Here is a 25,235-nt window from a genome sequence, read left to right as displayed (position 1 = left end):
AATCCTAGAGTGTGACTGACAGGGTCTGTGGAACACTCAGTAAGAACAGTCTGGGTACAATATAGCAGAGTAAAGACAGGAACTGGGAGGAAGATTCCTGAACAAAGTTACTGAAAGGGTCATCTCACGAGGACCCCATATTTAGCCAGAGCTCTCATACCACCACCAGGCAAAATACTAGATATTGCAGACTTCCCCACCAAGCACCACTTCCTCTATCCATTTTCCACAGACCCTACTCTCTCAGAGATTTTCCCAGGTTGCTATGCCATCATATTTCTTCACAATAACACACTTGTTTTTATAGGCTGTAGTTATACCTTATCCACAGGAGTAACTTGAATGCAGGAAAGTCTAGAATCATTAGCCGGCATCACAAGAGAGTTATAAACAATAGGGCTTTTGTAACCCTGGAATAACAACCTTGAATGTCTCAGATGAGGCAGCCACATGTGTCTGGCATCCAAGATGTCTGTGCTGTTAGATACATGTTGCTACAGAAAACTGTGACTGAATAGATGAAGTTCTACTCTGTCCTATCACTTCTATCGAGAACAGAGAGACTTGTTAATGAAACCTCGCGTTAGCTACTGCTCTAGCTGTGCAACAGATATAAGTAGAAAATCCACCCTTCACTTTCCCAGCACACGTGGGTGTGGTGTGACAGAGAGAACTTTGGCCTTCTTGGCTGGGAAAAGGATTGGGACCAGTCAGGTCTCAGTCTCAGTGACTAAACCATCTACAAAATCCCACAGTTAGTGTGAAACTTAAACATGGGATATGTTTAAAAAATAAACACTCTGTAAACTGTAAAACACAAGGGAAATCGTGATATTTCCATTTTAAGCAAAGAATAGAGTGAGGGCAGATGATTTGAAGATCTTCTTTCAGCTGATATATATCTATCTTTTGCAACATTCTGTTTTTATTTTGGCCAATTACTTGAGTTATGCATTCAAGAGACCTTTTGGAGAAAATTTCTGCATTTTATTTTAGTGCCTCACCCTGTCTCTTCCTTCTGTTTCTTGGGCCTCTCTGCCTTTCTGATGTCACACAGGAGGATGCTGTGGGTAATCCCACATTGCTTTGGGTATCTTGTCAAAATAGTGAACAGGGTTCAATCATTTTATAGATTCTCTAAAGACAAATAACTCAAGCAAAGGGCTAGAATTGTTGTTTTTCATTTGTTTTATTAATATGAATGTTTGATAATTTAAAATAAATGTATTTGAATAAAATGTGACCAAAGTAAAAATATTCTTACCTGAAGTTCATGAATGTAAGATAGAGTGAAAACAGGACTGTTTTTCATAGCTTTCTGGAGGACACAGTGGGAACATTTTTTCTTTTCAAATATCAATATAAAGAAAAATATTCTAATATATTTCTAAGAAGGGTAGTATAACATTGTGTAGTCTTTATATCAGAAAGCTGCATGGAATGGATGATCAACAAATTGAATAATTCAATTCTATCATGATTCAGAATACAGGGTAATTATGATTTACTCTGCTTCCAGCATCACATATTCCTGATTGTCTTTTCTTCTGTATCACCCAATAATCTTTCATTATATTACCAAGCATTTTCCAAAATATAGGTTTTATGTGAAATCAAAAAGCTTTCTAGATCCATTTTGATGAGTATAAAAAATTTTAAAACACTGCTCTTTTGAATCTATGGGTTAAATATGTTAAAAATCGCTTTCATTTGTTTTTTTATTTTATTTTATTTTTTATCCTGGCTTGTTAGATACCTCTTGCAAAGTGATAACCTAAAAAAGCATTGAGAAGTTATACATTTCCAGGACTGTGGTACAGAGTTCTTCTGAAGATTTTGTTCAGCAAAGTTATAGTTAACTCTCATGTCTTAATTTCATTTGACATGAAACTACAATCCCATAACTCGAGAATAGGAATATCCTTAAAAACTGGTGAACTCTACCAAGAAATGACAACCAAAGGGCCACCGATGCATACATGAATTTCTAATAGTTCACATGAGTTATTTTTGGTACCCCAGGATCTATGGGAAGCAAATGGATCCCAGCACTATTTTGGGGAACTTTAATGATAATTAAAAAATATGTACCCATGGATATATTTATTGACTTGCACATAGGTATACCAATATAATTTCATGTATGCATATTTTACAGTCACTTACCATATGTGATGTAATGATGTCTATAAATATAAAATTCAAATTCAGCCATAATACAGAATAGACAGAACCCTCAATGAAACATAATCATATTTTTGCATATTTTTTCTATATGCCACTTGGCACCAGATATGATTTGTAAGAACTTGTTAACATAATCCCTCAGGATCTGAATTCATAAGAATTTAAAATCTGTTTTAAAGGTCTAAAACTACATTAAGTTTGTTTTGCTTGGGGGAGGGCAGATTTGAAGCATGCCTCTATTATTCTCGAGCATTACTTTATTTTACATTCTTTTGAAGCTGTATTAAACAGTATGAAATTAACCTTTCTTGTTCCTTCAGCAGCAGTCAACAATTCAAAGGCAACTCAATTTTCCCTCAGTTCATAAATGTATTAGATTCCCCACTGTGTCAAAGTACCTCCTCTACTTTGCCTCTACAGTTAGTTGATGACAGATAAATATTCTGCTACCCAAGTCGTTCCATGTAACAATAGCAGTTGACATAGATCTATAACCACGTACCTGTATAGCTCTGTTATGTGGGGGCTCCAGGGGGGTTAAAAATGGAGCAGAGAGTTAGTTAAGTGATGTTTTTGAATGGTATTGTGACCATGTCCACTCAGAGTAATTTAATCTCACAATTTTAGACTTCCATACAACAAATTGCTCCTTTTCAGTGGCACAGTAGGGAGAAAAGATCAGGAGACCAGCTGGTTGTTGCTGCTATGGGATCCTACCTTCAAATATAGATCGGAAGTTGTGGGTCATCACTCACATCTCAGAAAGACATTTTTAGGATGGCTACTGAGCAGATGTAAGGGCACTTTTAATTAAATATAGACCAAAAAATCTGTCTCAAAGTAAATTTTGTTATGACACATTCCCTCCAGAGACCTGGAAATTCATAGCTAAAATTAACTTTAGAACAAAAGGGTTTAGAGTCAAGGATGATGTTCCAAAGGACCCAACATGCCAGCCTGATGGAGTTAGAGATCTGTAGACAAGAAGCCAAAAGCTGCTGTTTCTATGAATCTCTCTCTCTCTCTCTCTTGCATGCTCTCTGTTTCTGTGTCTCTCTCTCTTACCCACTCTGTCTGTCTCTCTGTCTCTTTCTCTCTCTTGCCCGCTCTCTCTCTCTGTCTCCCTCTGTCTTTGTTTCTCTGTCTCTATGTCTCTGTCTCTCTCTCTCTCTCTCTAAGTCCCCCTTCTCCCTTTCTCAGTACCTGGATTGTGTGCATTTAAAAAGTGTGCATTCAGAAAGAAAGGATAAGGTCAGACTTCAAATTATTTCTGAGTTGTCATGTAAGCTAGTGGGATAATATGAAATCATTCATATTTTATATCTGAATTGAACTTATATGGAATTAATTTATCTTGTCTATTAGGTATTTTAAATGTATCTCAGATTTTTTTCTAGGAAATTGAGAAGAAATTATATAGAATTCTGAAATCTCTATTTCAAGATTTTTCATTTTATCCACAAATGCTGCAGAGCTTTAAATTTTTAGTCATGTGGAATCCAATTTTAGTAATCTGATAAGCCTAGGTGTCTCTGTCAGAGTTACTGTACAATATCTTGATGAAATATTTATAAATTTCTTAAAATGTATATTGCTTGCTTGATCTACTGAATAAGTGTATATTCATTAGTCTTCCTTTACAAAGGGCTGCAAAGCTAGAGCAAAGTCTTTTATCTGTTTCTTTGTGTGTCTAGCACACTATGGGTACTTAATAAATGTTTAATGATATTAAACCATATGATAAATCACTTCTGCCCTACAGATATAATTGGAATAGGGCCTGTATTTTGAATGGAGAGTTGGCCATTGCAAACATGTACCTGCCAGCAATGGGAAGAGTAGCTCTGAAAAGTGTCCCAACTTGACTATTTTTCAAGCGAAATTCTAAAATAGAAATGTGTGAAATGAAAATATTCAGATATTAAGCTCCTTGAAAAATAATACTGAATTTTCTGTATCTGACACCAGAATTCCTAGGCCATAACATGCATGCTGGTTATTTCTGAGTAACACCATCACAGCTTCATGAACTTCATTTGTACCTGGATCAGATACAAGTTTAGGAAAATGTTTTCCTGTGTGACTCTTGAATTCTAGTATCTCCTGTGCACACAGATGCCCAGTGTGTCATCATCAAGTTTTAAGTGTTTCCAGTGTTCTTATAGAATGACAATTCTGTTTCCTTATAAAGTCAGCAGTTTGTCACAAAATAGAAATTACAGATTGCCATTATAAGAACCATTTAGATTTCCACTGGTCCTTAACTTTGAAGTTACCCGGTAGTAAGAGTTTAAAATAAAACATCTGAAACACCCACCCCTTATAGAGTAGTAAGTACTTTATACCATCTTCATCATCCTATTATTTCCAGGGTTCTTAGAGGATGTTCTTATCACCTCCCCACCTCCTATCCTTTTTGGCACCATTTTCTTACTGTACCATCTTCATTCTTTGTTTCTCTTTCACCATACTCTTTCCTTCTCTCTTCACCACTTTAACATAAGTGTGTACATCAGAGATGAAGCTCAGTTCAGAATCCCAAGTATGCAAAAATACCACATTTATTTTATTAATTTAAAAATGAGTTAGTGAGGGTCAGAATGATAGTACAGTGGGTGGGGCATTGCCTTGCATATGGCCAACCTGGGTTCAAGCCTCAGTACCCCATACAGGTATCCAAGCAGCATCAGGAGTGATCCTTGAGCAAAGAACCGGGAATAAGCTCTGAGCCTCTATCAAAATAGGGGGAAAAATGATAATTGTGTCATTATGTTCAAGGATCTAAGAATAAATCTTAAATACATACATATATAATATATATATAATGAGTTAGTGAAAGAAGCTTTTAGTCTGAGTTGCTCATTTCATGACAACTCTGTGCATACGGCTGTTACTATTTTCCCATAATACACAAATGGAAACTGAGGCTGAGAGACAGTTTCGTGATCTTAAGGAATAGAGCTAAAATTTCACAGCCAGTAAATAAAGGTTAAGTTTCTTCATCCACTCCAGCCTATACTCCTTACTCTCCTTTTACTCACTGTCTCCTTGTTTAATTCAGTCCCACACATGCAGCAATGACAGGGAGCATCTCTGAGCACTAGGTAACAGTAGTCTCTGACTTCCTTACGCGTACTATTGGGCTTCCTTTCACACAAAGACCCTGAGACTGATACTATTTTTATCCCAACTTGAAGGTGAAAGAATCAGAGTTGACAGTCTGGTTTTCCATTGTCAAACAACTAGTACATAAATGTGTTATGATGCAATCTCGGGACATCTGACATCAGATGCCCAAATTATCATTTTCAATCTATTTATAGTTTGAGGTATAGTTAATACCAAAATAGCCATATATTTGCAGTATAAATTTTGGTAGGTCTTTGAGGTATGCATACATTAATAACTTCTCCCAAATTCAATAGTGAGCACAGATATGATGTGCAGAAGTGTCTGCTGATGGCTTTCTGTTTTTTTTTATTGGTTTACATTTTCTGGAATTTTATGTAAATGGGATTATACAGTATGTGTTTGCTTTTTTGGGCTGTTGCCACATTCATGGTAATGATTTTGAGATCCACCTATTCTATGGCTTGTATCCATGGTTTTTAGATTGTTACTGTCTAGTTTTCTATGGTTTAACCACTGACAAGTTGATGGACATTTGGATTATTAGTAATAATTTGTTACTATTACAAATAATGCTGTTGTGGGCATTCGTATAGAAGTCTTAATATGGTCATATGATTAATTTTAAACAAAATGTAGAAAAGTAGAATGACTGAATCATTATTACTAAATACTTTGCCTTTTAACAAACTGTCAAACTGTGGATTAAAGTAGTTGTAACATTCTATAGCCCCCCTTCAATGTATGAGTCATGGTTTCTCTATATCCTTCATAACATTTTGGGTTGTCAGTCCTATTTTTAACATTTTCATTTTATTTTTTGAGGGATCACAGCTAGCAGTGATCAGGGATCAGTCCTGTTGATCCTAGGGGACCATATGTGGTATATGAACACTGGGGTTGGCAGTGTGCAATACAGATGCCTTAACTTCTGTGCTATGTATGGGTCTCCTTGTCAGTCTTTGTCATCATAAATGTTTTAATAGGTCTGTAATAATATTTCACTCTGTTTAATTGGTATTTTTCTTAATGACTAATACCACTGTTCATTTTATTTGAAATTCATGTATTTTTTAGTGGAATGTTCATCTTCTTTAATTTCTAAATTAAACTAATTGTTTTCTTAATATTGAGTTTGGAAAGGGTCTTGATTATATATGACTTGAAAATATTTTCTTCCAATCTGTCTTCCATATTCCTCGCATTGCGTTTGGGGGAAAGGCCACCTTCAGTGGTGTTCAGGGGCTACTTCAGATTCTGCTCGAGTGACCTCTGGCAGTGTTTGGGGGCCATATATATTCCAGGCATCAAACCACAAACTATATCCTTTATATCCTTCACAGCATTTTGAATTGTCAGTTCCGTGCATGAAAGGCATACAAGGCAAGTTCCTAAAACCCTGAGCCATCACTCTAGTCCCAGCATTATTTTGTGAAGAGGCTTTAAATATTGATTAGGTACAATTTTCCAATCTTTTTATTATGAATCACACTTTTGTTATAGTATCTAAGAAATATATTACTTAACCCAAGATCAAAACTTTTCCTGTGCCTTCTTCTAAAAATTTTACATTAATTTAATTAATTTAAAACATGCTTCATTAATTAATATAAATTTAAAATATATTACTTAAATGTATTTAAGTAATATATTTTACTTAAATACATTTAAAGTACATTTAATAAATGTATTAAATGTACTTTTAAATAAGTCCTTTGAAATTTTCTTTAATGCAAAAATTTTGGAAATTAGCTGGATTGCACTGAATCTAATAATAAGTTTAAGAAAATATGATATCTTAACACTATTATGTTAAGATATAAAGTAGGTATATGTTTCAATTTTTAGGACATCATAATTCATCTCATATTTTTAACTTTATATAAATGAATGTGTATCTATGTCTCAATTTTTACAAAAGAAAAACAGGTTTTGTTTTACACAGATTTTGTCACTTTAGCTTTTCTCTAATTTTAATGTTTTGGTAAATGACAATGGCTTTTATTTAAGTTACTCATTATTCATTACTAGTCTTTGAAAAGCATTGGTATGTAGAAATTCATCTTGTAATCTTCATTTTTAAAAATCACTGCCACTGTCACTGTCATCCCATTGCTCATCGATTTGTTCAAGCGGGCACCACTAACGTCTCTCATTGTGAGACTTATTGTTACTGTTTTTTGGCATATCCAATACGCCACGGGTAGTTTGCCAGGCTCTGCTCTGTGGGCGGGATACTCTTGGTAGCTTGCCAGGCTCCCCGAGAGGGGTGGAAGAATCGAACACAGGTGAGCCGCATGAAAGGCTAGCGCCCTACCGCTGTGCTATCGCTCCAGCCTATTTTAAAAATATATAATTATTAATTCTAATAGCTTTTTAAAATTCAATATTTTTTGCCCAGTGTAAAAGCTAAAAGTAGTGAGAATAAATATTTTTTATCTTGCTCCTGGGAAAGCTTCCAATCATTGGTCATTAAATAAAATGTTTTCTGTAAACGCCCTTTATCAGGAGCAGGCAGGACTTTTATAGTCCTACTTTGCCTAGAGTTGCTAGCAGAGACTTTTTTTTCCAGCGATATTTTCTTTACCAAATACGGTGATCATGAAATTTTTACTTTGCAATAATGTGATTTATATTAATACCCTTTAGATAGTAAAGTAATATTTATGTTTAATATCTTTTAGCATACATCTATTTTGTGATATTCAACCTTTTTGGTTGAATTTCATTTACTAAATTTGGGATTTTTTGCATCTTTGTTAATGGAACTAAATCTCTGACTTATATACTTGTTCCTCTTTTCACAAAAGTATTTATGTATATTTGTGTTTCTTTCTTAATTATGTCAGAAAGTTCATAAATGAATCCACCGGAACTTGGAATTTCTCTGCGGAAAGATTTCTGAAAACATCTTTTTAAAAAATAGATATATTTATTTTTTATCTGCTTCTTGAGTAAGCTTCAGTAGTTTTTGTTTTTCAAATACTGCATCTGTTTAATCTCTGTCATAATTTTTATTAGTCTAAAGTTCTTTACAGCAACTTCTAATTACCTCAACTATCTATAGAATCTGGAGTGATGTAACCTCTTACTGTGTCTTTTATTTCCCCAAATCACTCTCATTGCAACTTTATCAAGTGTATTGATCTTTTCAAAGAATCAGAGTTGGAATATTGGTTTAACTGTACTGCTTTTTTCTTATTTCATTGGATTCTTCTTTGATATTAATAAACAATAAGTGTACATTGGATTCATTTTTTAACTTTTAAGTTTGATGTCAAGATCATAAATTTGAAACCTGTTTTCTAGTCGTATTAGATTTTGTGTTACAAATTTAGCATTGTTTCATAAATCTGACTTGTATTAGTTCAAAAGTTATACTTTCTTTAGATATTTTCTTGCCAAATATTAAAGATGTATTATTTAGATCATTTTAAATGCATTTAGCTTTATTTTATGTGTCAAAAACGTAGTCTATCTTGGTGCCCTGTGCATATTTAAATAATGCGTTTTGTTGTTGTTAGTTAGGTTTGGAGTTTTTAATTTTGGTTTTACAGCCATACCTCGTGATGCTCAGGGCTTACTCCTGACTTCAACGCTCAGAGATAACTCTTGGTGGGCTCAAGGGGATATTTAGGGTTCCAGGGATCAAATCTGGGTTGGCCAATGCAAGGCAAGCATCCTATCTGCTGTACTCTGTCTCCAGTTCCAAAAGAATGTGTATTTTGGTAATTTTTATACAGTGTTCTAAATATCTATGCCCAAGTGGTTGATAATAGTTTTTATGTATTAAAAAATTGCTAGAATTTTCTTCTTGTAGTTCTATTAATTATTGAGAAAGGAATATTGAAATTGCCATACCTAATTGTGAATTAATTTATTTCTCCATATAATTTTATCAGTTCTGCTTCATATATTACAAAGCTCTATTTCAGGATATAAATAATTAAGACTATAATGTTCCTTTGGTCATTTGAATCCTTTATCACTATTAACTGATATACTTTATATCTGGTAATATTTCTTTCCTAAAACCTAGTTGGTCTTATATTAACATGCCATTCCTTTCTTTTGAATAATATTGATAACTATTTTTCCATCCATTTTTTGTCAGCATGTAGTTGTTGCTTTTATATTTGTTTAGTTGTCTATTTAGACTTAAATTAAATGTAATTTTTGATGTTTAGGTTCTGAGTTTAACACTTTGCTACAGGCATATTCTGTTTTATTATGTCTTATTGTACTTCACAGACAATGAATTTTGTCATTTGAAGGTTTGTGGCAACCCCGTGTCACACAAGCGAGTCGACACCACGTTTACAAACAGCATTTGGTCACTTTGTGTCTCTGTTCCACTTATAATTAAGTGATACACATTGTTTTTATAAACACAGATTTCATATGCCCTGGGGGACCCCCAAAGTTTTGAGACTCACTTTATTGTGATACTTGTTTTGTTGTGGTTTTCTAGAAATGAACCTGCAATATCTTTGTAGTGTGTGTGTATTTATTAACTGTTTATTCCATTTTTCTTGTTCTCTTTTCCTTTCTCTCTGCATTTATTAGGAATGATGGGTTAATGAAGTTTCTCTCACTGTTCTAACCAGTTCCTTGTGAATTTGTAATTTCCTGTTTTTCTTATAAAATAAGGGACAACATGATTCCTAGCCCTGTGAGGACATTGAGCATCTTCTCTAGCCCTTCAGATCAGATGTTTTTCTCCCTGATCTGCTGTAGTTTCTTCATCCATATACATGGATCAGTGGTGTACTGAGTAGATGATAGTCAGGTGCAATTCTCCAATATTTATACTTAGTATACTTCTCTCCTCTCCATTACTCTGACTTTAGTTCCCCTAGTCGCTCAGCTGAAGATGAAAAACTCAATTTCATGTCCTTTGATCAGGCACCCTACTGGATTCATTCTAGTTTTTCCACTTTATGATATGGCCAAGAAACTCTCTCCACTCATCTGTGGAATAAAAAGTAACAGAATGGGAGACTAACACCCAAGAATAGTAGAGATAAGGACCAAGAGGTTTGCTCCACGGCTTGGAAGTCAGCCTCACATGCTGGGGGAAAAGATAACTCAGATAGAGAAGGGAATACCAAGTAAAGGATATTTGGAGGACTGGCTCGGGTTGGGAGATGCATGCTGAAAATGGACTGTAGATCAAAGACAGTGGCCACTCAATGCCTATATTGCAAACTACAACACCCAAAAGGAGAGAGAGAGAACAAAGGGAATGCCCTGCCACAGAGGTGGGGTAGGAAGGGGGGATATGGTGGGGGTGGTGGGAGGGATACTGGGATCATTGGTGGTGGAGAATGGGCACTGGTGGAGGGATGGGTACTTGAGCATTGTATGACTGAAATGCAAACATGAAAGTTTGTAAGTATGTAACTGTACCACATGATGATTCACTAGTAATAATAATAATAATAATAACAATAATGAAAGAAACTCTCCAGTCATTGAACTGAGGTATTTGTTGGGCTCATCTGATTTATTTCCTTTAGCTTGGGGGTTCATTATATATCTTTTCTTGATATCTCTTATTTTGAAAAGAGATCTTAGAGAATTTGTCAGTTTGTTTGGTTGTTTCCAGCAGCAGAATAAGTATAGATGTTTGCCCCTACGTCACAGGTGAATGGAGAAATCCTTGTTTTTAATTAATAATTTCTCCAGTGATTTCTAAAATAACCTTCATAAGGTATTTTTTATGTCATGTATATTGACTCAAGTGCCCTTATTTATCAGTTCAAAATGTCAAAGAAAAGGCAGCTCTAATAGAGAAGGAACAACCAAGTAAAGGGTGCTAGGAGGGCTACTCTGGATGAAAGATGCAGGCGGGCTGAAAGTAGACTATAGATGCAACATGATGGCCACTCAATACCTCTGTTGCAAGCCACAACACTGAAAAGGAGAGCAAATGGGTATGCCCTGCCACAGAGGTGAGGTGGGGTGGAGGGGATGGGGCGGGGATGGTGGGAGGGATGCTGGGACCATTGGTGGTGGAAAATCAGCACTAGTGGAGGAGTGGGTACTCCATCATTGTATGACTGAAACGCAAGCACGGAAGTTTGTAAATCTGTAACTGTACCTCACGGTGATTCACTAACGGAAAATTTTAAAAAAGAAAGAAATTAATTTCTCTTTCAGAAAAAAAATGTATGGGTGTTCGATGTGCGTGTTCTGCGGCCATGCACTGTCTCCCCACCTGGACCAGCCACTGATGGTTGCATAAAGGTGGGAAAGGAGGAAACAGGACCATCCAGCTGGCTGGTGGTCAGTCACCTTTTATTCCAATCCCTGTCCCCACTCCAGACTCACACTTCCTCATTCCTGTTTCACAATGTTAGTTGTATGGAAGTCCTCAGTAGTTCGTGGTACTTGGTGTTGTAGCGCAGTCAACATAGGTAAAGCCTTTCCTTCTGGGGAAGCTTCTTCCAGGACAAAATCTACAAAATCCAGAGTTCTGTGAAGAATCTGACTTTATAAGTCAAAGTGTCTGATTAGGGGAAATAAGTGATTAACATGTAGGGGAAGTAAAGGAGAAGTTAGAGATAAACACTGAGGAAATGGGAGTGCTTCGGGAGCACTGTGATGGGTGTTACTCAATAACCCCAAAGAGGAGGAAAAATGACTGAGGAGAAAGAACGAATTAATGTTATCCAACACTTATTGGATCTAAAATATATATTTTTGGGGCTGGAGCGATAGCACAGCGGGTAGGGCGTTTGCCTTGCACGCGGCCGACCCGGGTTCGATCCCCAGCATCCCATATGGTCCCCTGAGCACCGCCAGGAGTAATTCCTGAGTGCAGAGCCAGGAGTAACCCCTGTGCATTGCCAGGTGTGACCCAAAAAGCAATATATATATATACATATATATATATTTAGTTACTATTATATTTTGACTAAATATATTGACTAATTTTGATTCTAAGCCATAACGGAACTATTCCTTACTGGGGTCATAGATTGATCATTTGCCTTGTTATTAATAAGGCGAATGAACTTAGCTGTATTAGAAGAAAAAAATTTAAATTTCTGTGAGACATCAGACCACCTCATAATCAAAGGCTTCTTGGTTCTCATGCTTTTAATCTTTGAACTGTTTTCCCTACTCTTTAATTTCTTTTGACCTGACTTTATTTTTCCTGTTTCATTGGATTGTTAATCTGTTGTTCATAACTCTTAGAAAATAATAATATTGTGATGAAACCTCTGTAACTGCATTTCACAGTGATTCAATAAAAATAATGAAAAAATATCTGTCACAGTAATAGTAAACATTTAGTGAGTGTTCTAGGAATTAATTCTAAACACTTTCATCTTTTTAACTCCTTTCATCATCACAACATACATACAATAATATTACTATTATCATTCCCATCTTAGAAATGAGGAAGCTGAGGCAGTGTGCAGATACAAAATATTTTTTTATTTTGTTTTTTAATTTTTTATTAGAGAATAACTGTGATGTACAGTTACAAACTTATGAACTTTTGTGTTTGCATTTCCCTCATACAGTGAATTTGTCAAGATCACATGCCTAGTTCAAAGTCGAGAATGAAGGACAAAATGGTGCTCTAGAGGGCTGGAGTGTATGCAATGAACTCAGGTCCACATCACCTGGCCTGGGGGTCAAAACCCTCTATGCTTAGACTGTCCTTTAAATGCTGGTGATTTCCTTGCATCCCTGAGCACTGCTGGGTACTCCTTCTCCCCAAACGCTCTCTTTTCCAAAATAAAATGGGAGCAAAACTCAGTATTTAAACCAGGAAATTCTGCCATAGAGTTGCCTTTCTCTAGCTCAGATTCTCTCAACTTGGAGAATGACATTTTCTTGGATGAAAATCAACCAAGAAACTGAGGAAGACCTGTGTTTCTGGCATGTTCTCATCTGACTTTCAATGGTATTTCATAGGGATTTCTAATCTGGCTACGGATTACCATAAATGGATTTTACTGAATAATTTCTTGACTTTCTTTGGCCTAAATGCCAGTGTTTTGCTTTTCTACAGCTACCAGCACATGTAATGTTCTCCTTATTCTATGAAGAATTATTCTTCATAGATTATTCTCTGCCCACTTAGTCACTGTATTTACAACAGAGCCTCCCTTAGAATCACAGGAGACAGGATGAATAAAAAGATACAGCTCTGAAATATCATGGAGACTTGGTGTGGAGATTGAAGAACCCTAAGCTTGATGTAGGGTGCCTTCATGCCTATCCACCCCAATATTTCTGATCCACTTACAATGCCTTGTGTGAACTGGTAGTCAGAGAAGGAAGAAGTATCTCAGTTGCCACCAGTTAGAACATCCAACCACCACCATAACTCTCTATTCCCAACTCTATATTTTATTTTTATATATACCCCCTGTGCTGGAGTGATAGCACAGCGGGTAGGGCATTTGCCTTGCATGTGGCTGACCTGGGTTCGATTCCTTCGTCCCTCTCAGAGAGCCTGGCAAGCTACCGAGAGTATCCTGCCCACACAGCAGAGCCTGGCAAGCTACCCGTGGCATACTCGATATGCCAAAAACAGTAACAAGTCTGACAATGAAGATGTTACTGGTGCCCGCTCAAGCAAATCGATGAACAACAAGATGACAGTGCTACAGTGCTGATTACCTTCTACAAAGATACCTTCATTTCCTGCCTCAGGAAGACTGTGTAGGAACATTTTATTCCTTCCAGGAAAAACCCAACCTGAGCCAAGAGAATGTGGCTAGACTTTTCTAGTCCATGGGGAAATAGTTGCATTATTCAACAGTACATTTCTTCAAGTTTGTCTAATCCTCTGTAACATGTTCTCTGCAGCACCAAATCTCAGTCCAGGTTGTGTGTGCCAAAGCTAGTCTGGTTCTTCTTTATAGCAGTTTCTTCAAAAAGAGCAACAGAGCTCAAACGACCACATTTCTCCTTGCATCATACAATCCCCTGACTTTCTCTAAGAAAATGCTCAGGCAAGAGATGTACTATTTCCTCAAGACAAATGAGCCTTGCAGAGCATAAGCTTCGATGGCATTGTAGTTTAGAAAGGAGTCTCCTGAGATTTGAATTTACCAACGAGAAACCAACTATGCATCTCTCACCAGAAAATTTGACAAGTCAAGTTGAAGATTATTCGTTTCTTTGTTTCACATGATCAAAGCCTTCCCAAGAAGTATGTGTTGGTATTTGTGTTATCCTGCATCCATAAAAAAGATCATGAAAGTGTTCTTTCCAGAACAAAGGAAGATGTTTGCCATGCAGTTGCTATCCATTACAGACATCCGTTCCTGGAAGAGTCCCCAAGTAAGAGCCTTGCAACTCTAAGAAATATCGGGATAGGTTCTCGACTACGTGTTCAGTGTAGTATCATTGCTTATCCTTACAAGAACTAGTGAAATACATTTTGGACTGGGATGCTTATGTCTTGGAAATTGAAGGACCGAGAAAATAGACACATGCCTTCGATCACAACACTTAGTAAGTGGCAACCAGAAACAGATGCTTTCCTGTGAAATAATGCTGGGTCACTGGAAGCACGTGTGCCAGCAACAGAAACACACGCCCTCCCTGTCTGCACACTGCCTGTGACCCTGACAGATATTTGTGATGAGATGAAAAGCCAAGAGCATAGCTAGAAAAGAAAGATCTATGAGTTCCCCTGCTGGTGATTGCCTTAGGAGAAAGAACCCGTGTGTTAGAAGTGATCAAAATAGAAAACTCAGGGTCAAACACACAAATTAAACCATCAAATGCAGAAACAAGAGTTAGACACATGAATTCTAACTCAAAGTTAAAAGGACATATGAGAAAGTTAAGGCACACACAGGACAGGCAGATAGCCCTGGGAAAGGGGAATTTAGGGGCTAAACCACAGGCCTCAATGCAGGAGAGCAGAATTAGTGCTTAGTTGATATCAGCACTGTGAGTGGGAAGTGGGAGAAAGAGAAAGGTCAAGCAAGATACGAACAAGTTAAGATGAGAGACACAGAGCAGGTTTGGCCCACCAGAGTGTCTTGACAGCCCTAAGTCCCCGGAGCCACTACAGAAGCACCTTCTCAGCAGGGTCCCGACACCAATCAATGGTGACTGCATGGCCCCACACAGACACCTCCATTGAACAGAGGGCACTCTGTCAGGCAGGCTCCCTGTCAGCCTCGTGTCTGTGTCTTACTCTTTGTCACAAAGCTCTTGTGTTTACCAGTGCATTAAATATAACCCTGCAATAGGAAATCCTCATTTTCATGCTTGAAATATATTATCTAATGGCATATCTATTTGACTTTTACTACATGCCTTTCTTTCCTCTAAGTGAGGTAATTGACCTTTACTGTGCTACCCGGTGGATTAAAGGCTACACCACACTTTGCATTTGATATTTCCAGTCCTACAAGAGAAGCAATTTCGATTTGCTTTTGCTGTTGTAGTGGTGCTTTTCAGGAGGGCCCTCAAATGAAAAGAAACCTCAAGGCCTAAACCCACAGAATGGTAGTGATTGTCCCCACCGTGTGGTGTTTATTAGAAAACAGCACGGGTCAGTTCACTCCTACGGGCATCTCCATGAAATCGAAGAACCATGGGCTTATGAGACCTCCAGAATCTTCCATTTTAATTTTAGATGACATATCCTCCCTCTATGCCTTCAGTGATGGGCTTTAGGGATGAACAATATTCTGCAGATTAGGTTCAAGTACCATGGAGTTTAAAATCGTGTCCAGACTATAAAATTTAGAGAGGAAAATAGTGCTATTGGTAAGATCTTAAGCTCTCTTTCAGACAGGCGTACCCCAAACCTTCATATGAGCATGTAGTGCCAGTGTTAAGCAAAAGTCTCCAAGCCAGGAGTTTGAAGCCCTCCTTTCTCTCATGCTCCACAGCACTTCTCCCCACAACCAAAATGAAGGTGAGAATGATGATTATAGTGATTCGTGATGGTAATGATAGCACACATTTACTACGTACTGGGCATTGATTTTAAATGCTTCAAAGATAATAAATGTTATTTTACAATCTTATTGTATATTACAATTATCCTACTTAACACCTGAGAAAACAGAAGAAGAGAAAAGATAAGTGATGCTATATGCAAGTGGTAAAACAGGGATTCGAATTAAGTTAATTTTGATTGAGCAACACAAAAGCTGCTTATGAGTTTGGATTCCATACATTGGCCAAGGCAGGGGGTTTGGGCCACACTCGCTGTGTTTAGGTCTTACTCCTGGCATGGTGCTAAGGAATAACTCCTGGCAGTGCTCTGGAGCCATATGCAGTACTGGGGATGGAATGAGTAAGGCCACACACCCGGCAAATGCTTGAGCCCCTGTACAGCCTCTGGCTCCTATATGAGGATATTCTCACTATCTACCACCATATTTCTAGAGAGTTATCAGACATGATCTGTTAGAAGGCATAGGGTTCTTTCCAAAACACCCATGAGGGACTCAGGGATTCCAGAACAAGGCAGCCAATTAATAAGTCCTTGAAACATGAACACAATTTGCTCTCGTGTGATGACTGAAGGATCAAAAAGTGTCAAAAGTGTCAAGGGCTCTTCCTGGGAAGAGGTGACTGATTGGCTGAGGTCTTTGATCTGATATCTCCTGTGTATTCTAACAGTGCTTTTCTATGGTTCATCTTGCAATCTACTAAATCTCCTCTGGGTCCTTCTTTTTTTTGTCTAGTTCTGGGTATACCTCAGAAAAGAATTTGGATACAACTAATAATATTTGGGCAACAATTCCAGAAAGCATTGTAAGGAGAAGGGTACCAAACAAAAGTTCTCAGCAATTAATCAACATTTGATAAGAGTTAGTCAGTTTCTGGTTGTTCCAAAAAATGGACATAGTGACAGTGAGTTGGTTTCTGGTTGTTCGAAACAAAAAGGACATAGTGACCCCTCATGACCAGTCAGATGATCTAACAGTTCCTAACCAGAAATTGCAAGTTCAATTTCTGGGAAACAGAAACTTAGGCCTAATCAAAACTTAACGTTAACTGTGGCCTGTCATGGCTGCCATCTGGCTCTAGGTCTGCCTTTTGGTAACTAACAGTGGGCAAAACTATTTATAGGAGAAATAATGTTTTGACTATAAACTTTTTTTTTGTATAGACCACCCTAGCCTCTTCTCTTTTCCATACTATAAAATGATTTAAATGACTCACTAAAATGAGAGCCAGGGCTTGAGAGATACTACAGTTATTATGCCACTTCCCTTGCCAACAGCCAACTCTAATATGACCCCAGACAACATCAGAAGTTATCTCTGAGCACAGAGCCAAGAGTAAGTGCTGAGCACATTCAGGTGTGTGCTCACTGTAAAAAAAGAAAGAAAACCAGAGCCATGTCTTTGGCTACTAAAACCAATCTAGAATATACTTCATTTTCAAACTTGAAGGGAAAAAACATGTCAGTTTACTTTGTTTAAGGTAATGCTAATTTGAGATTTAGAAAGAGGAAGGGCAGAACATATGTACAAAAAATTTAACTTCTATATTTCCATATGAAAATAAGTTTGTTTTTTAGGTGATGCTTCATGTAAATTCTCTAGATCTGAAAATTTCCTTTATCTGTAAAATGTAGATGGTGAGATCACCTATCTCTCATACAAAGTCGCTGTATATATGAAATAAAATATGGGTAGGAAAATTCATACTAATGAATGCACATTGAATGGAGAGTAAGCACAGTAGTACCACTAATTTTTTTTTTAATTCTTTTATTGATTCACCATGTGGGTACCGCTAATTTTGTTGTCTGGTATTTGTCTGATCCTGTGTTTCACATTTCCATACTGAAGAGATGAGACTGAATGGGTCGTCCTATAGCTACATCGCAAAAGGCATTTGAAAGTGGAGGCACAGCCCTTCCGAGGGGCTGCCTGCAGCAAGATCAATCCTAATACCTTTTCTCCATATGCATTATCTCCTTCTGCACCCCAAAGTTTGTTTTCAACCTCCAGTTTTGTGCATTAAAATAGAGATAAATACTACTCTGGTTTTTAGTAGGTGAGCTGAGACTGAAGCTCCCTTTTTTTCTGTGAATAATGCTCAATTCACAGTTTTTTTCTTGTTTAACTTGTATTTTTTAATAATTTGGTGTGAAATGAAAACATCTTAAATATTGTATTTTTGCAAATATTTTGTGAGACTTGTTACTGTTTTTGGCATATCGAATACACCACAGGTAGCTTGCCAGGCTCTGCCATGCGGGCGAGATGCTCTCAGTAGCTTGCCGGTCTCTCCGAGAGGGGCGGAGGAATCGAACCCGGGGCGGCTGCGTGCAAGGCGAACCCCCTACCTGCTGTGCGGTCTCACAGTGGAGACATTACTTATGCCTGCTCAAGCAAATCGATGAGCAGTGGGATGACAGTGATACAGAGATGCAGCAAATAGTTTGTAATTATTATTCATGACAGAGAGAAATAAAATAGTTTGCCTATTTTTTAAAAAATTTATTTGACGATATGCTATCTTACTAGAGTCACAATAAAACCAAGTGAAATCTTTCTGATTCTTTCTGGGTCACTCCCAGTGTAGTTCAGGACTTATGTCTGGTTCCGCGCACAGGGATCACTTCTTATGGAGCTTGGGAGACCATGTGGGATTCTGGGTATGGAACCTGTATTGGTCACGTGAAAGGCAATCTCCAAAACTGCCATACTATCTAACTCCTAAAATAATTTTTGATATTTTGATATTTTTACAGAAGATAAACTAGTCCTTAAATCACTAGCCAAAGAAAAGACAATTTAAAAGTAGTTATTTTTTATTTTAAAAAGTACTCAAATATAGGTCATTATACCATCAAAATATAACACTATTCACCGTAACTTTAAATGTCAACTTGTTTTGCCAAAAACAATTCTTATAAGCATGGTTTAAAAACAGAATTGAGGGCCTGGAGTGATAGCACAGAGGGAAGGGTGTTTCCCTTGCATGAGGATGTCCCGGGTTTGATTGTCAGCATCCCATATAGTCCCCCGAGGCACTGTAGGAGTAATTCCTGAAAGCATGAGTGAGGAGTAAACCCTGTGCATCGCCTAATTGGAGTTGTTGATCAATTTATGTACTGATGCCTCTGGATTCATATATCCAGAGTAGTTAATTAAGCTTGGGGAAGGAAAAAGTCATAGAAAATTAATATTCTATATTGTGTTAGCCATAATATATATATTTTTTAATTTTATTGAATCACTGTGAGATAGTTACAAGCTTTCATATTTGGGTTGCAATAACACAATGATCAAAGACCCACCCTTCCACCAGTGCACATTCCCCACCACCAATATCCCCTTATACCTCCCCTTTCCCACCCTCCCCCTGCCTCCATGTCAGACAATATTCCCCATACTCTCTCTCTCTACTTTTGGGCATTATGGCTTGCAAAACATAAACAAAACATAATGGTCATCATGTTTGATCCGTTATCTACTTTCGGTATGCATCTCCCATCCTGACTGATTCCTCCAGCCATTATTTTCTTAGTGATCCCTTCTCTATTCCATCTGCCTTCTCCCCTCTGCTCATAAAGCAGGCTTCCAGCTACAGGGAAATCCTCCTGGCTCTTGTATCTACTGTCCTTGGGTGTCAGCCTCAAGTAATGTTATTCTATACTTCACAAATGAGTGCAGTCCTTCTATGGCTGTCCCTCTCTTTCTGACTCATTTCACTTAGCATGATACTCTTCATGTCTATCCATTTATAATCAAATTTCATGACTTCATCTCTCCTAACAGCTGCATAGTATTCCATTGTGTAGATGTACTAAAGTTTCTTTAACCAGTCATCTGTTCTAGGGCACTCGGGTTGTTTCCATATTTTGGCTATTGTGAATAGTGCTGCAATGAACATACAGGTACAGATGTCATTTATACTGTACTTTTTTGCATCCTCCAGATATATTCCGAGAAGTGGTATTGTGGGGTCATATAGAAGCTCAATTTCTAGTTTTTGAAGGATTGTCCATATTGCTTTCCAGAAAGGCTTGATCAGTTGGCATTCCCACCAACAGTGAAAGACTGTCCCTTTTTCCCCACCTCCATGCCAGCACTGGTTACTTTTGTTCTTTTGAATGTGTGCCAGTCTCTGTGGTGTGAGATGATATCTCATTGTTGTTTTGTTTGCATCTCCCTGATGACTAGCAATGTGGATAATTTTTTATGTGCCTTTTGGCCATTTGTGTTTCTTTTTTGAGGAAACTTCTGTTCATTTCTTCTCCCCATTTTTTAATGGGGTTGGAGGTTTTTTCTTGTACAAATCTAGTAGTGTCTTGTATATCCTGGATATTAATCCCTTATCAGATGGGTACTGGGTAAATATTCTTTCCCATACTGTGGGATTTTTCTGTATTTTGGTCACTGTTTCTTTTGAAGTGCAGAAGATTCTTAGTTTGATGTAGTCCCATTTGTTTATGTTTGCTTCCACTTGCATAGTCAGTGCTGTTTCATCCTTAAAGATGCTTTTAGCTTCAATATCATGGAGAGTTCTGCCTACATTTTACTCTATGTACCTTATAGGTTCATGTCTGATATTGAGGTCTTTAATTCACTTTGATCTGACTTCTGTGCCTGGCATTAGACAGAAGTCAGAGTTAGATTTTTTGCAGGTAGCTATCCAGTTTTCCCAGCACCACTTGTTGAAGAAGTTTTCCTTGTTCCACTTCATATTTCTTGCTCCTTTGTCAAAGATTAAGTGGCCATATATTTGGGGGTCTGTGACAGGATATTCAACTCTGTTCCATTGGTCTGCAGATATGTTTCTAGCCCAATACCATGCTGTTTTAATTACTACTGCTTTGTAGTAGAATTTGAAGTTGGGGAAGGTGATGACACCCATCTTTTTCCCAAGGATTGCTTTAGCTATTTGTGGGGGTTTATTGTTCCATATGAATTTCAGGAGTGTTTTGTCTATTCCTTTGAAAAATGTCATGGGTATCCTAATAGGGACTGCATTAAATTTGTATAGTGCTTTGGGCAGTATTACCGTTTTGATATTGTTAATTCTTCCTATCCATGAGCAGGGGATATGTCTCCATTTCCTAGTGTCCTCTTTTATTTCTTGAAGTAGTGTTTTGTAATTTTCCTTGCATAGGTTCTTCACCTCTTTGGTTAAGCTGATTCCAAAGTAATTGATTCTCTGAGGTACTATTGTGAACAGTATTGTTTTTTAAATGTCTCTCTCTTCTCTTTCATTATTTGTATATAAGAAAGCCATGGACTTTTGGGTGTTCATTTTGTAGCCTGCCACTTTACTATATCTACCAATATCTACCTATTGTTTCTAAGAGCTTTTTTGTAGAGTCTTTAGGGTTTTCTTACTATCATATCGTCTGCAAATAGTGATAGCTTGACCTCTTCCTTTCTTGTCTGTAATCTCTTGATATCTTTTTCTTGCCTAATTGCTATGGCTAGGACTTTCAGTACTATATTTATTTGGAGTGGCAAAAGCGGGCAACCTTGTCTGGTGCCCGATCTTAGAGGACAGGCATTTTGTTTTTTCCCATTGAGGATGATACTTGCCATTGGCTTGTGGTAGATGGCTTTGACTATATTGAGGAAAGTTCCTTTGATGCCCATTATGTTGAGAGTTTTCATCATAAATGGGCCCTGGGTCTTGTCAAATGCTTTCTCTGCATCTATTGATATGATCATATGGTTTTCATTATTTCTTTTATTGATATGATGAAGTATGTTGATTGATTTGCTAATGTTAAACCATCCTTGCATCCCTGGGATGAATCCTACTTGTTCATGGTGTATGATCTTTTTGATGAGTCATTGGATTCTATTTCCTAATATTTTGTTGAGGATCTTTGCATCTGTGTTCATTAGGGATATCAGTCTGTAATTCTCTTTCTTTGTAGTATCTCTGTCTTCTTTTGGTATCAGGGTGATATTTGCTTCATAGAAACTGTTTGGAAGTGCTTTTGATACTTCAATTTCCTGGAAAAGCTTAAAGAGGATTGGAAGTAAGTCCTCTTTAAAAATTTGGAAGAATTCACTAGTAAATCCATCTGTGCCAGGACTTTTGTGCTTGGGAAGACTTTTTATTACCGTTTCAATTCCCTTGGTGGTCATAGGTCTGTTCAGGTACTCCAGGTCTTCTTGGTCCAGCCTTGGGAGGCTATAGGAAACTAGGAATTTATCCATTTCCTTGAGGTTTTTGTGTTTTGTGGCATAAAGATTCTCAATTTCTGATGATCCTCTGAATTTCTATAGTTTCTGTTGTAATTCCCCTCTTTTCATTTCTTATTCGGTTTATTAGGGTTTTCTCTCTCCCTTTTTTGTGATTCTTGCTAGAGGTTTATCAATATTGTTTATTTTCTCAAAGAACCAGCTCTTTATTTTCATTGATCTTTTGGGTTGTTTTTTGGGTGTTCATCTCATTAATTTCTGCTCTGAGTTTTATTATTTTTTTCCTCCAGCTATGATTGGGCTCCTTTTGTTGGTCATTCTCCAAGCTCTTAATCTGTGAGGTTAGGTTACTTATGTGTGCTCAATCCTCCTTCCTGGGGAATGCTTGTAGAACTATAAATTTTCCTCTTAACCCTGCTTTTGCTGTGTCCCATAAGTTTTGGTAACTCGTGTCCCCGTTTTCATACATTTCCAGGAGTCTTTTGATTTTCTCTTTGATTTCTCTTTCTATAGTGAATTGTTTAATTTCCAGGCATTTGATTTAATTTTCTGTTTGTGTGTGTGTGATTTATTTTTAATTTCAGCGCATCATGGTCTGAGAAGATCATTGATACAATCTCTATCTTCTTAATTTTATGGAGGTACATTTTTGTGGCTCAGCATGTGGTCTATCTTGGAGAATGTTCCATGCACACTTGAAAAAAAATGTGCATTCAACTTTGTAAGGATGAAGTGTCCTGTATATATCTACTAAGTCCCTTTCTTCCATTTCTTCCCTCAGATGAAGTATGTCCTTCCTAAGCTTGAGTCTGGTTGATCTATCAAGAGGTGATAAAGCAGTGTTGAAGTCTCCCACTAGTATTGTGTTCCTATCGATGTCTTTCTTTGAGTCTATTAGTAGTTGTTTTAAGTACTTTGCTGGTCCCTCATTAGGTGGATATCTATTTAGTATTGTAAGTTCTTCCTGTTGTACAGATCCCTTTATCAATAAAAAATGACCTTCATTGTCTCTTGTGACCTTCTTTAGTCTGAAATCAATGTGGTCTGATATTAGGATGGCTACCCTAGCCATTTTATGGGAGTTTTTAGCCTGTAGGATTGTTTCTAGCCTTTAACTTTGAGCCTGTGTTTGCTCTGACTGTTGAGATGTGTTTCTTGCAGGCAGCAAAATGTGGGGTTCAATTTTCTAATCCATACTGCTACTCTGTGTCTTTCAATTGGTGTGTTTAGCCCATTGACATTGAGAGTGATTATTGTTATGGGGTTTTGTCCCATTTTTCTGCTGAAATCTGGTGTATTTAAGGGACTTGTCTTAAAGTAGCCCATTCAGTTGTTCTTGTACCATGGTTTGAGTCTATGAAATTCCTGAGCTGTTGTTTATCTGTGAAACTGTGTGTTGTTCCTTCTGTTTATGAATGAGAGTCTAGTTGGGTAAAGTTTATTTGATGAGGCATTTATTTCATTGAGTTTTTTCACTATAACCCACCACTGTATTCGGGCTGTGAGGGTTTCATCAGATAAGTCGGCTGTGAATCTTAAGGATACTTCTTTATAGGTAATTTCTTTCGTTGATCTTGCTGCTTTCAGGATTTTGTCTCTAAGGTTTTGGTTATTCTGATCAGGATGTGTCTTGGGGTATTTTATTTAGATTTCTTCTAGCTGGTACCCTTCAGGCCTCCTGAATGTGGTCACATGTTTTCTTTAGCTCTGGGAACATCATAGCAATGATGTCTTTGACAGTTTCTTCTTCATTAGGGTTTTCTTCCTGTCCCTCTGGGACTCCAATAATTCTTAATGCTATTCCTCTTGGCTTCATCACGATCTTCTCTTGCCATCGGTTCCCAGATTGTGAGTCTCTTTCCCATTGTCTGCTCTTTTCTAGAGAGTCTCTTGACTTCATCTTCAAGCTCACTGATTCTGTCCTCAGCAGCTGTTACTCTGCTGCTGAGGCCTTCCACTGAATTTTTTAATTAGTCTACCAGGTTTTTCAGATCTCACTTTTCTGTTTGTAATTTTGTTTTCATTTCCCATATTTCTACCTTCAAATCATATTGTATTTTATTGGCTTTACTTTGCGTTGTTTCTTTTAGCTCCCTAAAGATCCTCAGTAGCTCCCTTCTAAATTCCCTATCAGAGAGGTTGTCTAGCACTTCATTGCTGTTGGGGTCTTCTGGGCTAGCCTCTTCCATAAGTAAGCTTGGTGGGATTCTGTGTTACCTTACCATTGTGACCTATGTAGTTTAGTCCTTCACACTCACTGTTACTTTTCTTTTTTTTTAATTTTTTTATTAGTTTATTTTTAATTAGAGAGTCATCATGAGGGTACAGTTACAGATCCATACATCTTTGTGTTCATGCTTCCCCCATACAAAGTTCAATAACCCATCCCTTCACCAGTGCCCATTCTCCACCACCCGTAAACCCAACATCCCTCCCCCCCTCCCCAGTCCCCGTCTCCCCCCACCCCACCCTGCCACTATGGCAGGGAATTCCCTTCTGTTCTCTCTCTCTGATTAGGTGTTGTGGTTTGCAATAGAGGTGTTGAGTGGCCATTGTGTTCAGTCTCTAGTCTGTATTCCGCCCGCCTCACCCTTCCCCCACATGACCTCCAACCACATTTTACTTGGTGGTCCCTTCCCTGAGTTACCCAGAATGAGAGACCAGCCTCCAAGCCATGGAAACAATCTCCTGGTACTTATTTCTACTATTCTTGGGCGTTAGTCTTATAGTCTATTATTCTATATTCCACAGATGAGTGCAATCTTTCTATGTCTGTCTCTCTCT

At 37.6% G+C, this 25,235-nt stretch overlaps 1 protein-coding gene across 11 annotated transcripts in view; it reads left to right on the top strand.

Annotated features, from left to right (window-relative positions):
* The window catches only part of NTNG1 (netrin G1), a 374,749-nt gene that overhangs the window by 228,526 nt on the left and 120,988 nt on the right, over window positions 1-25,235 (top strand). The gene's annotated exons all lie outside the window — the stretch shown is intronic.

This window comes from Sorex araneus, chromosome 8, assembly GCF_027595985.1.
Source record: "Sorex araneus isolate mSorAra2 chromosome 8, mSorAra2.pri, whole genome shotgun sequence".
Classification (NCBI taxonomy): domain Eukaryota; kingdom Metazoa; phylum Chordata; class Mammalia; order Eulipotyphla; family Soricidae; genus Sorex; species Sorex araneus.
This window is presented reverse-complemented; position numbering and strand designations above follow the sequence as displayed.